Here is a 21,488-nt window from a genome sequence, read left to right on the forward strand (position 1 = left end):
AAATTGTATTTCTTAGGTAGGGTGGGTCCAGCAAAACCTAGAAACCCAGCTTGATTTTCTATAACTGCTTGCAGGCAGTGGGAACGGGTGCCAGTTCCATTTGGAAGTATTGTTGTAGGCAGCAGTAGGTTCAGAGAGAATGTCATCTGCATCCAGTCAAAGCAAAGGACTCTCAGCACAAAGAATGTTGTTTTTCCATCCTCAGAAAGACTCCAGCTCTCTGGTCTCCTTGCTGCATAATTCTGTTCCTGCTGTTCCTGACAGCTCCAGGGTTCCTTTCACACCCTGTCCCACCCTCTTCCTTGAGATGTGGGTTCAGGATTTCATTTCAATTTGCTTGTGCTCTCTTCCTTAAAAGTATCATTAAAGAACCTACGTGGGAGAAGCCCTATTTAAATCCATCTAGGTTCAACAATGGCAATAAAAAATGATTGCATGGTTAAGCTCATAGAAAGCCAAGCACAAGACCTGGGCCAGTATTCTTTTAATCAAATAATTGCTATTCAGGCAAGACTTTCTATGCAACAATTATTTCTTTTTTAAAAGCTCCCAAAGTACTTGAATGAACTCAAGCACTTGAGTGACTTTATTTAATTCCCATCATAATACTGTATTATAAATACATTGGAATATTTCTTAAGCTTTGTATATATTTTGTTTCCTAATCATACCACTAGAAAAATAATACCACACTCCAGGACAAAAGAAAAAACACTGTTATTGGGAAGAAGCTTCTTCTTTAGCTTGCCAAGCAGCTACCAGCCTTCCAAGCAGCAGAAATGGCATACAGTGGGGTTGCTATACAACACAATCAGTGGGGTTTGGGAAGTCTCTTTGCTGTTTCCAAATGTATAATGACTGCTCTGAAACGACTGTGTTTTGCAAGAGGAGGATTTGAAGGGAAGCAGGTGGCCACTAACAACAGTAAACATTGTGCTGCTGTTAGGGATGGGGGAGGAGGAGGGCAAGAGCCTGATGGCAGAATATTTTGTTTCCCCATCTCCATCTCAGAGAAGCACTTGCTTCACTGCTGTGATACATTTTCATCTCCAAAGATTATGGGTTTTTAAAAAATATGGTAATAACAATAAGGCTAAATTGGTTTTTTGCTTTCTCTTGATGATTTCATCATCACAAAACTTTCACATTGAGTAGTGCTATGCATGAAGGGTCACCAAAGACTTTTGTACTGTTATCATACAGGCAATACAGGGGAAAGAAAAAGAGAGAGAGGGGAAAGGGGGAAAATTGAAGTTATTTACTTGTTTTTAGCAGTCTTGGATTACTTTCTGAGTATAAAGAAATATAATAATACCATGTAGACATGACAGTGTCTGTGCTTCATCAAAATATTTTTAAACAGCAGCCTCTTTTAACTATAGCATGGATTGAATTCTACTCACCACGCAGTAACTTCAGAAAGATTTTCCACATGAAGGATGATCTCAGACTCCACAAAATACATCTTACCTACTTCATTCACATTTCAAATTACCCAGCCTAAATACTATCAACAAAATCAAATACATATATACAAACATATAAATCTCCTTTGGGAAGAAACAGTTGCAGCACTCTGGCTCTGTTAACTTAAGAGGGTATTCCCTGGCCAAATCCTACTAATTATAGCTCCCACCACCAAAATCCTGCCCTCACCAGAGTGAAGGATGCAGAGCTGGAATAATTTACAAAGGAAGTCAACAATGCCATCAGCAGGAGGTGAGCTGTGTGCTCTCCCTTTCTACCAACAAGGCAGGGTGGTTCTTGTATTTAATTAACATGCACCTGCTGCCATTCTTCTGAGGATTATGCCCATTTCTACAGACCACCAAGATTACAGAATAGCATAAATGCATCCAGAAAAGTGCCCTTAACAGGCATTTGCTTGCCAAAAGAGAACTATCTATATTCTCCGTGAGAGTTAGGAACATTTGTGGTTAAATGGGAAAACATATTAATAGCTTCCCTGTTTCTTCTCCTCTGCAGGCTAATGTACTCCAAACAACAGATTTTGTTTCAAAAGAGCAGGAACATGTCTGGAAGAGCTCCTTGTTAAACCACTGGCTACATACAGATAATACCATCCTGGGGACAATTTTTTGCAGCTACTTTAAATGTGAAGTAGCATTTTCAAATAATTTTTTCAGACAGCTCTTTCACATGTGAAGGGCTTGAATTTTGATGGCCCTGAAGTAACAGTAATATTGCCATTGCTGTAGAGCCAGCTCTGCAAGATATTAAATGTCCTTGACTTTCATTATTTAAAAGTGCACCTTTCCTGGTAGGATTTTACACTAAAAATAATCCTTTTAGGAATGTAGAGGACCCAGCTGGAATTAAAAAAAAATATATATATATATATATATATGTATATAATAGTAGTGATGTTAATAGTAATTCTAATAATGAGTAGTGTATTGAGTGTAGCAGACTTTTACCTTACAAAAGGAGATGCTCCATATCTTGTTTTTTGGAGCACAGTGTCAGCATGTCAGCCCTGAAGAGGTCACACAGTTCAACTGTTGTAGGTGCCTTCCCACCAAACTGTTCTATTTTAGTACAAGTATCATCAGACAGAAACTGTCACATATTGATATTAAGAGCTTGGTCAAGCACCTGTTTGTTCATCCCAGGGCAGGAAATTATCCTACTAAAGTAGTGCGAGAAACTCCACCTCTTTCACAAGCAGATGCCTACACTCCTTCAGAGGGCAGCCAATAGGGATTGAATGCAAAAATGTAGTGAAGATAAACATCTAAAGAGCCAGCTAGGACAGACATCTCCTGCTTAAAAGCCAATGTTGTTATTTTGGAAATAACAATTATTCTATCTACTGATGCATGGTAAAGATTGGCAAATGAGGCAAGAGTTCACAATTACTTTTTCTTACACATTCAGATATGCTAATACAGCTAACATACGTCACTTTCCCTTTTAGCTTCTTGAACTGTTTTGTTACTCTTCTGTTTTTGTATGCTCCACTTGTGCATTGCATAAGTATCACTTATTCAGTGAGAAGAAGGCAGGGGAGAGTGATGAATCTCCATTAAAATGGAAAACATGAGCCCAGAATATTTCATGTTAAGCATAGAGAGAAATTTGTTTTCTGATGAAAATAAAACAGACCCTTGAACTTAAAAGTCAATGACAGGGAAAAAAATACTAGGAAGATATGATTTATAGTAGTAAAAGAAAGTTATTCAGGAGTCAATAATTTTTCAAAAGGATTAACAGAGCATATGCAGCATTATTCATAATGAGATAGGGTAAGTATAGGAAGCTCAATTTGCACGCTGTTTGGATTCAACTGATATTTAAACTGTTGATATCTAAAGTGCTGTTGTTGTGACAGTAAAGGTGGAGGTCCTGCACAGCCTCTGAAAATTAATATAGTTCAGAGAAAATTGCAAAAATTGCAACCTTTTTCATATCCAGTGAGATTTAAACTATACAAGAAGGACTGTTTAGATGACTAAATTTCCTTTTTTTATCATCAGGACACAGGGGCTGGGTAAAAAAAATTTTAAAAAAAGGCATCAAGGTAACTTTTTGAATTCAGATATATCTGCCTCTGGGATTCAAGTAGGAATTTAATGCCAAATAGAAAACAGTAGGTAAGCATGAAAGCTGAAGTAATTTATCATTGCTATCTTTTCAACAGATAAGCATTTCTTTGTTTGAACAAATACACATTACAGTACATGAAAAGAAAAATATTTTGGACAGCACAGCTTCCATAGGGCTTCTACATAATGAAATTTCAGAAAACATTCAGTATAAAAGTTTTGGTGCACAAAGAAGATTATTAATTTTCCTTCTGCATGACAAACAGATAAATACCTCTATGCTAAACACAATTTTAAAGCACCATACACTGTTCAGGTTCATATTTTCAATGCTTCAGAGAGCACTAAGAAAGGTATTCAAATTATTAATTTCTTGGCATATAAAGTTAAAAAAGGCCCAACAATTCAATTGAAAAGCAGTTTAGCTGATAAAAACAACTGTTTTTCTCTAGACTGCCACTTACAAACCCAGCATTGAAACACCCTGATTTGTTTCCATCTCATACATCAGTCCCAGTCAAAGATGCCGCACCCTCTTGCTGCAGCATCACTATCTTGTATTTCTGCTGCCAGCAGCAGGCACATCACCAGTCTGCTCCACTTTTGGCCATCTCGGTGACTGATTGATCAGAATTCAGTGAACAGCTCTTTGGATGGTGTCCTGTCCCAACTACTTTGGCTCAGCAAATCAAACAAGAATAAAGAATGATACAGTCCTTCCTCCCCAAATGCTTGTGAAGGAAAAACAGAATTCCTAATTACATAGAAAATACAGCTACCATGAATAATAAGAAAGAGAAATAAAGGTGGTTGTATTTGTACCTATCAGGTAAAATGGAGGAGATTCTAATATGTACTCAGATGGATTTCATAAGTGATAAAGACAACTGTAATCTGGAAGAATTTGTATTAGAGGAAATAAATTATTATTTTGATTTTCTATTATTTTCTTTTCTATGTGATTAATGAAAGGCAGCCAGGTATCTACTGCATTGAGACTCTAGTGTCAGATATGGCTGCTGATACACTGATCCTATCAGCAAAAAAAATGGAGGGGGGAAAAGAAGCTTTAAGTAGAATTAGAGTTTATAGCAAACAAAAACCATTGTACCAAATGTTTCCATCACCATAACCAATCTGCAAAGAGACAGAAAGTAGGTTGCCCAATCGACCCCTTGCCTGCTACATCTGATAGTTATTGGAAAGAAGAAGAGAATTAAGTTCTCTTAAGACAACATGCAAGCACATAAAATAAGGAAAAAATAACTAGAAGACTATCTGTAGACAGTCTATTGTCAAAGAAGAAAAGTCAACAGAAAAGATTCTAGAGGTTCTTCTCTGTGCTGTTGAATCTTTGAGGAAACCAAAGAAATTACATAGGAACAAAGAAAACATATTTTTACAAGAGGCAGAAAGGCAAGGAAGGCAAGGAAGGCAAGGAAGGCAAGGAAGGCAAGGAAGGCAAGGCCAGATACAAAAAAGTTGAATCAGTGAAGGAGAAAGAAGCTGCGGTATGTACAGTATCTTGTCCATTTCATTTGCATGTTCTCAAAAGCAATGTCAAAAGCCACGCAGGTTTAAAAAAAGTAAAGATCAAGTCCAGGCTCAGAGCCCTTGCACATCTCATATGGTGCTAACTTCCCTTTTGCCCTGGGCCTCCAAAAACACTCAGCCCTGGTACTCAAACTTGAGGATAAAAGCAGATCTCTGAAGAAGACCATTTCTCTCCTAGCCCTTTAAAGACTTCTTGACCAGAGAACATATTTTCTGCAAATCTTATAAGGATTCATATTTGAGCTTTTAGCTCATGGCTCCCAGAAGAGGCCCAATTCAAGAAACTCAGCTGATGGGCTTACAAATTTGTTATATGCTTCTTGAGACATTCACTACTTCCGAATGTGGTAAAGCCGTGTACATTCTTCCTTGCTCCTTTGGGAAAGAGAGTGAAGGGACAGTTTTTGGCCTAACATGACACAGTTCTGCACACATGATCAGGCAAAGCCTGGCACAATCCCAAACCAGCCTGTGAAGAGGCCAGAACAGTGCCACGAGGAAGCTTCACCAAAGAGCAATCTAGGAATGACAGGTGTATGTATACATCAATGGATGAATCTATAGCTGGGCTATGCCCACACCAGAAGCAAAAATTTCTCAACAGTTTTTTTCCTTTCAGATTTTCCAAAGGACAATGTGAAAATTCATGTCTACTGAACTGGAGGCAAGGAGAAATGCAAGAAAGATGATGATGTGGCATAATGAGGTTACAAACAAGAAAACAAGTCTGCAGTGTAAGGAAGTTATATAACCATTTTCTGAGTAGCCTGTACTTTCTATACAGTTCAGAAAAATACCTTTTCTCTACCAAGAGAGAATATTGCAGCAAGTCCCCTCACTGATTTAGGATGGTTGCATTTACCTTTCCTTATAAGCCATCAGAGAGACAACTGTATATTGTGTAAATACAGTTGGGACGTGAATTAATTTCAAACCTATCACATAATCTGATGAGATTTCCCTGGAGATCTCCTGGCATTTTGCAGCACTGTGAGCCATTATTTCCATACTTATTGGAAATAACGTCTGAGCCCAGCCAAGGCACAATATTCCCACTGAGAGTTGTCATGAGAAGAATGGAATTAATTTATATTGTCACTGGACATATTCAGGGTCTTTTTGGCATTGCTACCATGTACCCCAAAATATATTTTAATCCATGACAATGCACTATACCATATAACATATAATTTGGGGCATCCTAAATTTGGACATATATTCCTTTTTACACATAGAGACCACAAGTCACATTTCCCTGTATTTGCAGAAGCTTGATGCAGCTCCATCATCTTCAGTGGTCGAGCTCCTGGCTTGCACCCTTGTGGAATCAAAACTGTATTTGTAACATAACAGAAGCACTCAAGATCCTTTTAAGATGCAATTTATTAGAAGGATAGATCTTAATCACAATGAGCTGTGATGCTGGCTGTCATATTTTAGAGGATGAGCAAGAAGCCATGTATTTTTTTATTGCAGTTAAATTAATTCACACTTCTTATGAAGTTTCTTATCTATTTTAAGCATTCTCCAGGTGGCTGCTATCACCAGATGTGGACAGATCCCTTTGTGCTTTACTATAAAACCAGCCATGCTGGAATTTTTGGATGAACTGAAGACTCATCTATGTTAAAATCATTTTTAAATTTCCAATGTATTCCCCAGCAAACTTTCATGAAATATTTCTGGTTTATTTTTGCAAGCAAATTTTCTCCATTTATAGTTGATCTGTTTTTCTTATCTGATTCATACAAGCATGCTTGTAACACTGCAATTTGTCACCACGGAAACAACTGTTCGGTCACCATAGCTGATGTCACTGAATGAATCAAGTATGAAAATCATGGAAATTTAAAAAAAAAAATAAATTAAAAAAATAAATCAAGCAAACAGCTTTCTAAACAATTTCAGAAACACTTTGGAACTACTCAGAAAGAAATTCAATTAAATTTGATGCCTTAGTTTTAGTTTTCAGAAATGTTCAGGGTTTTTTAAACTTTTCATGTTTCTCTGTGGGTGGCAGCCAGTGAGTAAAATCCTGTAAAACGGGTTCTAGCAGACCCATGTCATAGCCAGCACCACAACTCACAATGAGACTGCTGGAGCTTCAAACCCATCTCTCCCAAAACTTTCACAGGAGGCTGAGACACAGCAGTCTTCTCCCTGAGGGTATGCTCAGACCTGACTTGTCCACTTAATTAGCCACTTAACCATTCTAGCAAAAGAGGCTGAACATGCAGCTGTCTGCAAACAGCCTGCCATTGCCCAGCAGCTTTAAACATTGTATATCTATATCTTTATCTATCTCCATTTCCCTGGCAGAAATAACTGCAGGCCAGAAATCTTTTCAGCTGTTGTGCCCTGCCCATGTGGATGCTGCTGGGATGTCTATTTTATGGATCAATATTGATTTTCTTCCATGATTCTGTAAACCTGTGAGGCAAAAACCTTGGAATGGGAAAGAGATACCATTTCATAATCCAAGGCAGCCTTTTGGAGATTTATCCATAACTCAAGTACAAATCCAGAATTACTGCATTTTTATTTAAATTGTATATTTCTGTATTTAGTAGAAAAGTAGATAAACTCACTTATTATTTTGGCTAACTTGCAAATTTCTTACAGCTACTGGTAACACAGCTAAAAATGGCATCCCAAAGTGATTCTACTTTTAGAAATAATAACAAATCTTATATACCATGACAGTCTTAAAGTTCTATAATTTTGCTTATTTCTCATATTCTATCATTGATGCTGCCTTAGAAGCAGCCTCTTTCATCACTATCACATGTAAAATCTCTGAGAGATTAAACTTTAGGATACATTTTCACAAAAGAAATCTCTCTAATTTAATGTAACTAATTTACTAGTGCCCTGGAATTGCAAGTATTAAAACGATAATAAAATACTCGAGTATTTTTGCTTTGTATGTGATAAATGCTACAATCACTCTTTCCAGTGAAAATACAGAGAAAATAATAGTAGGTGACAGCAAAGTTCATTGCAGCAGGTCAATTGAGATTGTCAGAATTCATTAGCATGTGTGTGACTAGTAAATAATTGAGTTAATTTTAGGCTGAGTGACATATTTAGAAAACTGTGAATCACCTTATTTTGTGAATTTAATCAACCTTTGCTCTTCCCTGGATAATTCAGTGTACATCTGCAATTAAGTTGGAACTGACTCTTCACTCTGTTGCCCTCACAAATGCTAGTGGTTTGCAAAATCTCAAAATCATCAACAGTATTAAATGCTGGCCTCCAACAAGATTTTAAACACAAATAAAGTAACATAACTACAAAGAACATAAAAGCTAAAAAACAAACAAGCAAGCAAACAAACAAAAAAGCCCAGAAAACCCTAGAAGCTGAAGAAGTTACTTTTTTCAACTGAAGTTTTATCTAGAATTATGCTGAAATCTCAATTTGCTTTGTCTCTAAGAATAAAAATGCTAAAGTCCGCAAGATAGCAATGCAGAACGATTATATCTCTGGAAACTTTCCAAAAAAATAGCTTCTGTTTGAAAAATTTAGTCAATCCTCAAATGCTTCTTTGTGACACTCTGTTAGCCCAATTATCTCACATTGCAAAACAAAAACATTGCACTGCATATGGATGTTCCAGCTTTGGCTCTGAAAAATGTTACTTTCAACAGCAGGAAACATCTTTTTCATTTGGAAGTAAGTCACAACTCCTAGCTAAAGTGAGCCATTCATTCACTTTTCATCGGAGGTCTTCTAATCTGTTAGAGTGTTTCTCTTAATTTCTGGAAGACATTCTATTACCACTAGATTTGATATGGAACATTTCAATATTTAGGTAACAGTGGGCTTTTCTATGTAAAATTTGAGCCATGATATGCAATAGCAAAAAGGGCAATTACTCTTCAATTTTGTATTTTGAATATGCAAACAAGTTGCTTGTGGATTACTGGCAGCTACAGCTTGGGTTCTGACACTTAACTGTTATTAATACATGAAGCAATTAATATAATCATAAATAGGGGGGAAATCTCAACACTATTTACACTAGTTAGTTATTAGGAGGTAAAATACTTTGTCAGCTGTAATACAATACAAATTGCTGCACAGTGTTCAATACAGTTATAACATGCATATATTCAAAGTACTACAGTTTATATTCTAGGTCTGTCCTCCAGGGATCAATTTATGATACTCTGTTCTGGGTATTTTATCTTGTCAAAATAAGGATACTTTGCTCATGTGTAGCTACATTTGGCTACCACACACTTTCTGCGTGGGTAGGATTCCAGATCCAACCCCTGCACAGTGAATAGGGATGGATACACACCAGGATGCTCTGGAGGCATCATTAGTATCTACACAAAAAGCACCACACGAGTGTGCACCTGCCTCTCCAATTTGGAAATGTTTTCCTCAAGCAAAAGCATAACAGAACCAACAGCAGATTGTACCCATTTTCTTCAATGTTGGCATTGGTTTCTTGAGTATTCAAGCTAAAAATCCCACTTGGACATTTACCATTTACCATGCCCCATGCATGCACAGGATGGAGTGACAGGCAGTGACACTGCAGGGGAGGTTTGGGAGGTCTGCTAAAATGATCCCAGTAGGTTACAGCCAGCTAGGTGAGCAATGTAACATGGACAAAATGCACATAGAGGATTGTTGCTTTCTTCCATACTCAAATTCATTAATCCATTTTAGCAGAAAAACTGCCTTCATTTTCTTGCACTTTGAATTAAACTCCTGTTCAGAATTAATGGTGTTACAAACAGCAACCAGTCTTAAACAAGACTATTTCAAAGCTCATTAGTGCTTTATTTTTTAAGTCTGACAGTTGTGTCACCCATTATTGACATCCTCAGTTATTAATACCATGTGTTACTGGGTAGCATACAGCATGTTTAGCAGCAGAACTTGGCAACAACCATTCCAGTGAACTGGGAGAAGTTGCTCCCAGATACCAAAGTGGTGTCCTTGTAATCACCTCTTGTAAACACACCTTTTTCCTAGCTCTGCCAAAGGAGACAAACAGTTGCAACACCACGCCAAGTCAGAAAAGCAAAATAATTTTGATTGATAAAAGGGGCAACACAGCAGAGGTGCATATTACTAAAAATGCAGTGAGCCTAGATGGGGAAGCAAATTAAAAATGAACAGGGAACTGCTACAAGCTGACACTTTCCCTAACCAAAGCAAATTGCTACTGCCCAGTTCATAATGGCTGATGCACAGTCCTGCTTTATTTCCCAGCTGCTCCATGAGACCGATTCAAGCTCACTGAAAACAATACAGTCTTTTTAGGATGCAGTCTTAAGTAAGAACAAGAACAGACAAAATATCTCTGTCTAATCAATTAAATAGTTCTGCTTAATATAATTATCAATGGTCAGGATAAGGGGATCAAGTGCACCCTCAGCCTCCTTGCAGAGGACACTGAGTTGGGTGGGAATGTTGATCCGCTGGAGGGCAGGAAGGTCTGCAGAAGGATCTGGACAGGCTGGAGTGATGGGCCAGGAACAATTGTATGAGGTTCATCAAGGCCAAGTCCGGAGTCCTGCTCTTGTGTTACAACAACCCCATGCTACAGGCTTTGGGAAAAATGGTTTGGAAAGCTGCCTGGTGTAAAAGGACCTGGGGTGCTGGTTGACAGCCAGCTGAACATAAGCCAGCAATGTGTCCAGAGAAACCTTTCTATCAAATCATGGTCAGATAAGGCAGAAGTACTTTCCTACTGGTTACAGAATAGAAGATCCATGCATTACTTTTTCCTCGTAACACTACTAAGTGAAAAATCAGTTTGAAAGTGTTTCCAAAGAGGTAAAACATTTGTGCTTTAAGAAAGCTCAATACAGAATTCAGACTATTTCCTGACAGTTGGTATCTGAAAGTTCTTTGTTTGATCAGAATGCCTTCTTTTTATTTAAAGAAGACTAATTTGCTTAGCTGGCATAGAGTATGTATCCAGTGTTCTCCTTTCAGGTGTCACATCTCAACATAGTGTAAGTCCCTCTGCATCTCTGGAGGGGTTTTGTGAGCCATACACACCTTCAAGACTATCAGCCACCTCCCTGTCCCCTACAGGAGGGGACAGCTGAGGGACTGCCTGCGCAGCAGGTGATCACTGCCTGCTGTCACTCACCGCAATGCTCATGCAGCAGTGCTGAGGGGCTCCATGCCCTCTGCCAGGGCTTTGTTCCATGCACAGCCCTTCCAGCTGAGCTTTCCAGTTTCTTCCTGCTTGTCACATTTAACGTCAACTTTCCATGTTTAATGTTTCAGATTTGTGTGAAGCTTTTTAAAAAAAGGAAAAGTTGGAGTGTGCCAGTTATTCCTCTGAGGTTTCAGAACACAAACTTTGCATTTTTTTCTGCTGTTTGGCACAGGCTGCCACAGATGGAAGACAGATATCTGTCCGCCAATGTTTAAAGAGGACCAGATTTTTTTGTTACAAAATTTTGCTCTTCAGCACTTACAGCCAATACAATCAGCCAGACTAGCCCTTCCCTCCATAACAAGTGCATTCAGAAAATGAACAGAGGAGACCACTGCCTGCACAGGACTGACACACCCAGAGATGTCTGAGGCACATTGGGACTGCCTTGATGGATAGTTTTGGAAAGAAAGGGGCCAACTTTTTCTAACCTGGCTTGAAAAGCTCGGAAACTCACATACTCTTCTACCGCAAGGGAGCTCATTTACTGAAAAGGAAAACAAAGTTGTCCAGTAGCCTTTCAGCAACATCAGCCAGGAAGGTTTGCTAATTCTGAGTCGTTCCAACCCAAATATCTGAGGGAAACTGTTGAATTAGTGCATGCTCTTGCTAAATCAGCTGTGTTCCCTTGCCTGCTGATGACTGCCGACTTAGACTCACCTCAAATACTCCAGCTTCCTCCCCCAAAGTGTTAGTTGCTCTCTGCTATCACACCTGATCTTTCACAAAAGTTTCTGCACCTTCCAGGCTTGTCACAACAGTCCTTCCAGCATAAGCTGAAGCCAACTTGACACAACAGATTTCCTTTTTCTCTTGGAGACACGCATATGCCACAGAGACTGCAGCTCAGCACCTATGCACATAAAGCACTCCTGAGCACACCCAAGGTGGGACAGCACTTTTGCAAACAGAGCAGCACTGCTGCTTCCTTTTCTTCACCCCTTTTTCTTTTTTCCTCTTTAAAGTAAAAAGTTGGTTAAAGCAAGTCTGTTTGAAGTTAAGCTCCTAATTTATGGTCAGTGAGCTGTCTTGTGCTGTGTCCAGAACTGGCACAGAAACATTGCTGATTTTCCTGGAACCCCTATGCACAGCCCAGCAAATAAAGCTTTCTCTTCTCCAGCATCCCTGGAGTCTGAACACTTCAAGGCTTAAAGATTTCTTGCTTATGCAGAAGGGTGGTGCCTGCATGACTTGTGTGCATGCAAGGAGAAGCTTTCAGGAGCAGTGGAAAATAAGCTATGTCACCAAAGTCCTGCACTGCTCTCTCATTTCTTCCTTTCTGCATGACATCTTGGGGAAAACTCAGGGAGAAAACGAATGCTGAAAAACAACAGGCACTGGGCAGTGTCTGGAGGAAAGCAGGTAAGCTTGCTACCCCAGGGACAAGGGCCCTGCTGGCAGGAGGGGAGGATCCAGAGGCCAGCTCGCTCCCAGCTGGGCGTTAAGGAGTCGCGGGTGAAGCAAGGCCACCTGCCCTACTAATAGCAGCAGCCTCCTGCTCAAAATAAGAAGCAGGTTTACACATTTGTTCTCCAGTTGGGTTCAGACGTAAGCTGCAACACAGATGTTCACAGGGCACAAAGGGGACACCCAGCAGAGCTGGCTGCAAAAGAAAATTTACGGGAATGACAGCAAGCTGCCTTTTACAGCAGGCTCTCTAGAGAGGCAGTAAAAGGGAAGCTCATTCCACTATGATTTTTTTTTTTTTTTTTACTGAAACTACTCCTTGTGTAAGGTCTCACTATATTCAGAGACTGCAAATGAATTAAGAAGAGGAGAAAACATGGGAAAGCAAAATGAGAAAGCAAAGTAGAAAACAAAGCAGAATAAATGAGAGTGAAGAAATGTATCACAAAAGGGAGCAGTAAGGGGACACCAATAGATATGAGAAATATTAGGAAAATGTAAACATCAGAAACACCGATCTTTTGCACACTCTCTGAAAGGATGATTAGACATAGAATCCTCTGACAGGCCTGGACACAGGTCTGAACATCCAGGAGCTCTAGCTGTAGGATACTAGGTGATCCAGGAAGGTACCTGACCCCAAACATAAATTGGAGACAATGGTTCTTCTCCAGCTTTTGCTAAATATCTTGAGATCTACAGGTAAAGCAGATTAAGAAGATATTTTGCATTCAAATTCTTACAGAATAAGCAAATTAGTGCAAAAATCCATTTTTGTGAATTTCATGCATAAGCATTTAAGTTCCTTCCATTTTTAAATCTCTTCAAAGTTTCTCACACAGATCAAGGTTAGTACAACTGTTACATCCAGGTATTCAAGAAACCTTTCAATCCTTCAAACTGAACTGAATCTCAAAAAAATTGCCAAGGTCTATGAACTCTTTGGAAAGAATAAGAACTTCTAAATCTTCTCTCATTTATCTTTCTCCATTGCTAGTTCAGCAGAACTTCAAGAACCAAGAAGTGTGACCTGACTTTTAAAAAAGAAATCACCTGAAAATTGCTTTGTTATATGCAAGAATGTATTTCTACAATTGCCTCAATATTTCCTTAAATGACTGAACGGAGATGTGAGCCCAAGAAGAAAATTTCCAGGAACTTCAATATATCCAAGTTTTCAACCTTTATGGTCATTTCCTTCCCATATTTAGTTATATTCATAACTAGCTTCAAAAAGCTGAAAAAAAACAACCCAAAGGAAACACAGATGTAAAGCCAGATGAAGCACAGCCTCAAGTATGGAAGGATCAAGGGCTGAGCCACTTCCTCTCACTGATTTTACCTTCAAAACTTTTAACTTGCTTGTGGAGACTCACCTTTTTTTCACTCTGAAGTTAAGTTTGTGGGTTTGGCTAAACATTTATCTCTGTGCAACTGTGAATGTCATACACTTCCAAATTTCTGTCCTACAATTACCACGTGTTATTGAAAATTCAGCCTGCAAAGATCCATCACACTGTCCCATTCACAGCAACTAAGATTTATCAATTTTTATTATTTACCTTCCTGTAGGAAGCTCAGCATTAAACTGCCAACAAAACTCACACAGTCCAACCATCCAACACAAAACATGAATGTATCCATTTCACGTACCTATTTATTGCAGATACTTTCCCAGTTTCAGGAAGCATATAACCTTGAAGAACTGCTCCAAGTTCAGAATCCAAGATCTGATAAAAAAGATTATATATATTTAGTCATTAAAAGCATATGGCTTAAGCATATATAATGAAAAAAAAAATATTGTGCAAAATTACTGCTTAGAAATGAGTCTGTGAGCCAGTCCTTCTGAAGCTGTTCATCACCTGAGAAATGCTGTGGGTGATAACAGTGATGGTATGATAATTTATAGCATATTAGATTTAAGGAATATAATATTTCAGAGATTCTTAAGCAACTTTTACACAAGTTCAAAATTAGTAGAAAACTTGAAAAAACCTAGAAAATTTTCAAATAGCAATTTTGCTACAATCATTTGCAATGAAAAAACCCAACATATTGACTATGAAAAAGTGCCAAAGGCATATCAGAAAATATAAATTATTTAGGAAACCACAAGCATCCTTATGTGCATTTAAGCAGTATTCTGCCTTTAGCTTGCAGCAAAACAGTGACATGAAGAGGTAAACCACATGAAAAATCAAGGGTATCCTAAAGTGCATTATTTCTTTAATGTCCAAAAATGCTGAACATGGCTGTTTTGTTACAGGTGTGACATTCTGGATGTACATTCTTGTAAGGATACATATAACAGCTAATCACAATTAGTCCCAGAGTCTCCATAAATTTTCCTGGTGATTCTCACACAGTGAACCTGAACATAATGCATTTGTTGAATCTGATGTGCTTAACAAAGCAAAAAGGAAGAAGTTGCAGCAGTAGAAAGAAACAGGCTCAGCAGACTAAGGAAAGACACAAAGGAAGGAAAAAAAAACAAAAAAACACCCCAAAAAAGTAACCGGAAAAAGGGAAGAAAGTTCTTGTGTCCAAATGCACTTGGTCTGATCTCTGTTCTGGGTAGTCACCATCATTAGTACATGCATTATTGAATATTTCTGTGGTACTACTGGTAACTTGGCATTCTGCAACAAGAAACACCATTTGACACAGGATTGCCACACAGCCACAGCTCTTAAAGATAATTAAGAGCCTATATTAGAAGTCTTGTCTCTTCTCTTTCCATAGCATTTTTCCTGAGTTTTCCACAGCAGCTGTACCACTGGTATCCACCACAGGATTCCCAGTGAAGGCAAAGAATCAGCTACAGAATTGACTACACCCACCATGCATCAATTGTCACCTGACTGGGAGCACCTATGTGTCCCAGCTGAGGAGCAGACATTTGCTTCTCCAAAGGATCAGCCCACCCAAGGAGTCCTGGACTCCCTCTGTTCCCTTCTGTGTGCTGGTAATTTTCACACAGAGGGATGAAATGTAAATATCAGCATGGATAATTATCTCACTGCTCATTTTTTGTAAGATAATCAGACAGAAAGATAAGACTCACTCTGAGGAACAGAAGCAGTAGAAATTTTTATCCAGCAACAGCATGAAAGATTCTGCCAATTCTTCTTACAAAAGCCACAGTTCGTTGATTTGTAGCTGCTGCCTGCTTTCATGTGCAAGAACAACAGAAATCCCTCACTGGTCTTCTCTACATATTTTCAGGCAATCACTACAAACATGACAACTTCTACGAATATTTATTCTATGCACTGTGTAGCCATTCCTGCTGTTGATGTCAGCTGCAGACAAGCCAGGCTCAGAAGCTCAGATTCAATCACACAGGCACGAATAACATCACTACAGCTCCACCCTTTGCACCTCCTACTCAATTCACCACAAGAGATTTCCACAATAATGCATAATCACAAAGAGAATGCTATTAACGTGAATCTCAGCCAAATACCACCTCTAAAATGAGTGGGAGCTACTTACTAGGTAATACCAACAAAAATCTGGAAGATCAGAAGAGGGGCAAAGTTTGCCCTTTATTTTCTACAGTAATGTCCTTCTTTTTTTCTACTTCTTCATCAGTTAGCCTTGTAACAACTTTTTCCACATAGAATCATGGAAAATCTCCAGTTGGAAGGCACCCAAGGATCACTAAGTCCAACTCTCTGCTCCTTGCAAAAAAACTAGACCAAATGACTATGAGCATTGCCCAGGCACTCTAGATTCTGACAAGCTTGGTGCTGTGACTATTTCCTTGGGAAACCTGCTCCAGTGACTGACCACCCACTCAGTGAAACACCTTTTTATCTTGAAGTACCAATTTCAACTTCATTCCATGTCCTTGTGTCCTGTTACTGGTCCCCAGAGAAAGGAGATCAGCATCTCCCCTCTTCTGACCTCTCTTGAGGCAGCCCCTAAGCTATGTTTTACCCCTTATTTATCCCCTTCATTTCTTACCCAATTTATGACTGCCCATTTTACCTCCACTTGCAAGGCCTCTGCAGTGCAACAAACTCTCATCTTACCACACCTTGACAGGAATTACCACCCCTCAGATGCAGCATGTTAAGCCCCTAAATGTATGCTGTACCCTGGCTGAAACACCCTCAGCCAAATAATCTTGACAATAGGTAGAGATTCCAGAGAACTGTCAGGTCCTGCAAAACTTGTGTCATAAAGGTAAGCTTCAAAGAGACCAGGTGTAAAACCTACTAATTCAATAATGCATGCAATTATATTTCTCAAAAGACACATTTCAGGGGATTGTTGACCTGAGAATTTCTCATGACATATTTACAGAGAAATGTAATGAATTATTGCACGGATGAGATAGCTCTGTGACAGAATGTTTGCAACCAAAGATAAGAACAATTGTGTGTTAAGTACAGGCACACAATTTGCTGTGCATAATATTAGCAGTGTTTATTTTAGAATTGACCACCCACCTGACTGTCCCAAAAAGCCTCCTGGAGTTGCTAAAAGATGCCAGAGAAAGTTTTCACTTGTAGCAGACTTTCTATCTTTCATAACACCAGCTGTCACTTTTACAAACACATTATGCCCTTCACATTTATCCCATATTCTGCAAACACCAAAAAACCCCAAACTCTCCCATGGTTATTAACATCTGCTTCACTTACTGATTCTGACAAACTGAAGGACAAAGGCATGATTTAACAGATTGCTCCACATAAAGCAGCTATGCAGTCCACAGAAGGATTCATCAAATGCCCCTGTCAGAGAGCTTTACAAAGTGCAGCTTAATGAACGTATGCAAATTGCTGTAATATATAAAATGCCTGATACCACTTCAACAGTAACATGCCTATGAAATCTATGGAGAATGGTCAGATAGATCAATCTAATTTGTTTTTGAAATAAAGTGATTTGGTTTCCTCCAGATAATTTCAATCTTTTTTTTTTCTTTAATGCCCTGAAGCTCACATTACGTACAATGAACCACTGCTTTAGGCATTGAAAGATGTGATTATTCAATAGGAAAACTATGCAGCAAGAGACAAACTGGAAGCACACTGGTACTCTTCAATATTTTCCTTCAATGTTTTGACATGTTAGCACTTCTAAAAAATTGTTTTTTATAAGCCTTGTTGCATTAAAACAGCCCCTATTTTTTTCTGCTCTTGCTTGATGTGAGGTTGAAGCCTGAGTGCAAGTCAGGCTGATATTTACAGCATGAAGAAATGCTCAGATATGAAAGCACACCACAAAACAACATTATTGATCTAGAAATTTGATCTCTTTTTTTCATCAAGATAAGGAAAGAATAGCTTATGAGCTAAAATTATTTTCGATGGAAAAAAATCAACATTTTCTAGAGATTTATCCCTCCTGAGAACTGAAAGTTTTTTTCAACAACTGACTTGAAAAAAATAATAGATTAAAATACACTTGTGTTTTGTCAAAGAAGCTAAAACCCACAATCACCCTCTAAGAACTTTGTGGAAAAATAAACAGAACTTCTCTAATTTTTTTACCTTGGGAAAAAAAAACAAAACAAAAACACCACGAAAACATGAAAAAATAATACAGCACAGTATGTGCATCAGAAACTAGAAGCTGCAAAGTTCCTGGATCTTGGCTTTACCACTTTCATTTAAGACCAGGCAATGTGAAAGAGGACTGTGAAGTACCATGATTATCTCTTCGTTTCTCATGGTGGGACCATAAAAGGAAAACAAAACTAGGTAACACTTTCTCCTGTGGTTTTTGGTTATGTTAGGAGAATTCTCAGTGTAGAAGTCTAACAGATGAACGGTTCCAACTCTTGTTTTATGTCACAGTATGACAGAATCACTTAGGTTGTAAAAGGCCTCTGACATCATCGAGTTCAACCATTAACTCAGCTCTGTCAAGACCACCACAAAATCATGTGCCTAAGCACCACATCTACACAGCTTTTAAACATTCCCAGGGCTGGTGACCCAACCATTTCCTTGGCCAGCCTATTCCAATGCCTGACCATCCTTTCCCTGAAGAATTTTTTCCTCAAATCCAATCTAAACTTTCCCTGCACAGCTTGAGGCCATTTCCTCTTGTTTTATTGCTTGTAACATGGGAGAGGAGGCCAACTCCCACCAGTCTGCAACTGCCTTTCAAGTAGAGAGGGATAAGGTCCTCCCAAGCCTCCTTTTCTTGAGGCTAAACAACTTAGTTTCCTCAGCTGCTCCTCACAAGACTTGTGCACTGGGTCCTTCGTGCATTAGATGTTTCCTGTTAAAACAGAAGTAATTGCTGTTACTGTCAAAGCTAGACACAACTTTTGCTTAGTGCCTTAGGCAAAATGACCAAGATAAGCAGTACTTGGGGCAGGATTCTGAAATCTCTCTATCATGGGACCACAGTTTCTGCACTGAGAATTAAGTAAATTGTAAAATAAGAGTCCAGGTTGGAATACCATGTCAGAAGTGTATTGTGATCTCCTCATTTTAAAGGTACTAACTTGTAAAATCCTTTCCATTCTGTTACACGAAATGCTCAGTATGTGCCAGGCAATGTGGAAAAAGCTTTTATTTCTGTGCAAATGAATATACATTAGAGTGAGTGTCTATAACATTTTTCTAGATTTAGGTTTATATAACTGACAATTAAGGGGTGATATCTTTAACACTGTGTATCACTTTTAGATGCCAGTATCACTTCTAGACACCAGTTAGCAATATTTAACAAAGCAGGCAGTTCTCATTTTTATGTCTTTTGTTTTTGCATTCAGATTTAGTTCTCCAGCTTTGCATTCAGTCGAACACTAAAATCAGGGAATAAATGAACATGACAAGCCTTCCTTTATTATACCTCATTTCTCAAAGTAACTCTTTTAGCTTCCATAATTACCATCCCTATTTTAAATTTGTTCCTTTTAACATAAATCTACAAGTACAGAAAAATCACTCTCCTTCTGACTGTTCATCAAGGCCAACAGATTCAGAGCTGATATAGGTAATAAAGGCAAATTAAGGAAGCTCCATGCCACACCTCCCCTCTTATCTCCTGAACCTACATAAAATTACACTGATTACCATAAGTAAAATTAAACATTCTAATTTTTCCCTGAGATAGAGAGAAAATTGTTATTCTTGGGAGTCAATCTTCTTATAGCTCCCCTAAGACATAAGTAACAGCTAACAGATTTTAGGGTACAAAAAGAGCCTTTTATATGGATTCCAGATTCCATATAAGAAAACAGCTTCAATAAAGTATATTAAGCTATAGAACCATCATTGACAAAATTGCAGTCACACTGTGTGCAATGAAGTGTGTCACATGATAATGCATGAAAATGTTTTTGGTTTTTTTTTTAGCCTGTTACTTTGTGGTGGTTTGTGGGGTTTTTTTTCCCCATTTAAAATCAGGATGTACTGCTTTAACAAAATAGGGGAGAAGCAGAGCCAGTCCACCCAGTCCCACAACCCTACCCACTGACAGATTCCTGCCATCCATTGCAGTGACAGCATTAAACCATCACTGTTATGGACAAACTACCTATGCTGGACAGCAGCATAACCAGTAACAGCAAATGGTGCTGGGATAATCCTGAAATGACAGTGAAGTAGATGAAAAAGTGCAATCCTTGCCTTAATACCTCCTTGGCAAGCTAGTACAAACCCATGTTCCCTGTTAAAAAAGAAAAATGAGAAAAAAGAAGAAAAGTTTGTTAGATTGCAGACCTTTTTCTACTCAAAGCGAATTTGCAGTGGCTGAAAATGCCCTCTTTCCCTGACCTGTGAGAAAATGCAAGAAAGGACTCACTGCTCTGAAGTCTGCCTCAAAAGTCATATCCTAGGTGCAAAGACTCCCAACCTGAAATATTTCTGTGGAAGCATTGAGCAACATTAGTGTGGTAGACACTTATGAAGAGAAGATTCCCCACCTGCCCTGACAAAGGCAAGGCAGGCACAAAACACAGCCATTGCTTTTAGTTTGACAATGCAGAGCCTAAGCCACCTTCCTCCATCTCTACAGTGTCTGAAATCAAAGAAATGTGCTGGTGTCACTGCAGTCTAGAGGTTGGAATAGAAATTTCCTAAGGAAATATGTACCTTTGGGGTTTTTTTGCTTTAAAAGCAAGGCAGAAGCACTGCACTCTTCATCTCAGTGAAAGACTAGCTAAACAGCTGAATGCAATAGATGCAATAAATCTCTAACCCTTTGCTTTTTCTAATTTAAGTGACAACTCTTGGAAAGCCCTGTTCAAATCATCATAAGGAATGGAAAAAAGAGTTCCAGTAAGTTCAATATAGGTAATATTTTTTACAAGATTTATGAGGACAACATGGGTAAATTCAGCATGACCATGACATTCATTTGTCCTGTAAAGTCTTTAAATGCAATTGCCTTAACACCTGAAGATTATGATACCCCATTCCTGCATAAAAGGGGTAATCACTCAGAAACATCCACCAGTAACATCCCATCTCAGAAACCACAGGTAAGACAAAAAATCCATAGGAGAAACAAGAGGACCATCAAGTCCTCCTTGAAACAGGCACCCATTATAATGGGGCCAGATGAAATTCACAGGTGTTTGCTTACATTACTTGAAAGGAAGAAAAGGATAATGTTCCCTTCTGCCACAGAAACAAACACGGAAGATGGAGCTGTAAAGAGGAGCAAGATCAAACAACTTGAGAGTCTAGGAAGTCATGCCTGCTGTTAGAAAAGGAGGCCAGACAGCAAGATGTCATTCTCTGAAAAGTCAGATCCAATGAGGAATAGCTTATCAAGATCAGAATTAT

The 21,488-nt window shown here is 38.7% G+C and overlaps 1 protein-coding gene across 6 annotated transcripts in view; it reads right to left on the minus strand.

Annotated features, from left to right (window-relative positions):
• The window catches only part of ENOX1 (ecto-NOX disulfide-thiol exchanger 1), a 354,516-nt gene that overhangs the window by 267,511 nt on the left and 65,517 nt on the right, over nt 1-21,488 (minus strand). For 5 of the 6 annotated variants that reach the window (XM_079300891.1, XM_079300892.1, XM_079300894.1 and 2 more), the window contains exon 2: nt 14,377-14,453. The exons of the other annotated variant lie outside the window; for it this stretch is intronic. The gene's annotated coding sequence lies outside the window, so the exon portion shown is untranslated. The remainder of the gene's footprint in view (nt 1-14,376; nt 14,454-21,488) is intronic. 6 annotated transcript variants of the gene reach the window in all.

Source organism: Erithacus rubecula (genome assembly GCF_903797595.1).
Source record: "Erithacus rubecula genome assembly, chromosome: 1".
Lineage (NCBI taxonomy): Eukaryota > Metazoa > Chordata > Aves > Passeriformes > Muscicapidae > Erithacus > Erithacus rubecula.